We start from the raw sequence: 1,456 nt of genomic DNA, 5'->3' as shown, positions 1-1,456 counted from the left end.
GAGCCCCATCCGCCAGAGGAGAAAAGTGAGGCTCAGAGAGGTTGAGGGACATGCCCAAAGCCACACAGCAGTGTATGCACTTCCTGGGGCCGCTCTAACACATGACCGCCGACTTGGTGGCTTACAACAATGGAAATTTGTCCTTTTTTAGCTCTGGAAGCCAGAAGTCTAAAATCAAGGTGTTGGCGGGGCCAAAGGCTTAGGGGAGGGGTCTTTCTGGCCTCCTCCAGCTTCCGGCGGCTCCAGGCTTCCCTTGGCACATGGTTCCGTCCCTCCAGCCTGTCTCTGCCTTCACTCGGCCTCCCCCTCTGTGTCCTCGCTCCCTCTGCTTCTGAGCACACCTGCCATTGGTTGGAGGGCCCATCTGAACCCAAGTGGATCTCATCGCAGGGTCCTTAACTTAATTACATCGGCAAAGACTCCAAATAGCCACATTCACAGGTTCTGGGGCCATCTTTTTGGGCGGACCACCATTCCACCCACTACAAGCGGGGTCAGGATTGACACTCTGAGTGTTCTGTTCTCCCTACTCCAGCCACACACACACACACAGGTGCCCACCTCCACTGCCTGTCACTTCACCTTCCTGCCCAGGGACAGCAGGGCCCGACCCTGGGGGCCAATCTGGCCCTGCACAGACCCATGCTCCCATTTAATGAGGACAGAAGACCGAACTCAGCTTGACGGCACCACCATCCACCCACCCACCTGCCTGGGGACCCAGCTCTTTGAGGAAATTTATGGCCATAATTTAGCGGGTGAATTATGGTTGCTGGTACCTGAGCCAGGAGAATTGCCCAGGCGCATGAAAGCCACCCGCTGACGCCCCTCCACGCGCAAGCCACCCTCACAGAGCCTATAAAACGGGGGATGGCAGAGAATGGGGGCCCCCGTGGGAGCCGTGGAAGGCCCAGCCCTGCAGCAGCTTCTGGAACTGCGTAGAGGCCTGGGTCGCCATCCAAGCGCTTCGTGGCTGGTTACACTGTGGCCGGCGGTGTGCCCGTGGCCAGCACCATGTCAGCCTATAGTGGCCGGGTTGGCAGCATCCACAAAACGGTCGCTAGTGCAGGAACACAGGAGCCCACGCTGAATGCAGCCCCGCATCCTAGCAGCCGCCCCCTGCCCCCCAGGGATGTGTGGGCACCATCGGGTCTGAGAAGCACGGGCAGAAAGCACAGGTCGGGGCGCCTGGGTGGCTCAGTCAGTGAAGCGTCTGCCTTGACTCAGGTCATGGTCCCAGGGTCCTGGGATCGAGCCCCTCATCGGGCTCCCTGCTCCGCGGGAAGCCTGCTTCTCCCTCTCCTCCCCTGCTTGGGCTCTCTCTCGCTATCTCTGTCTCTCTCTCAAATAAATAAATAAAAATTAGAAAAAGAAAGCACAGGTCGGAGCTGAGCTCCATGCACCTGCGAATTGACTCCAAAAGTTTTTGCAGTTTCATACAAGCCTTTCTCAAGAA

Source organism: Leptonychotes weddellii, chromosome 13, assembly GCF_054177405.1.
Source record: "Leptonychotes weddellii isolate Sample4059 chromosome 13, ASM5417740v2, whole genome shotgun sequence".
Classification (NCBI taxonomy): Eukaryota; Metazoa; Chordata; class Mammalia; order Carnivora; family Phocidae; genus Leptonychotes; species Leptonychotes weddellii.
The sequence above is the reverse complement of the archived record's forward strand: the minus strand, read 5'-3'. Positions refer to the sequence as shown.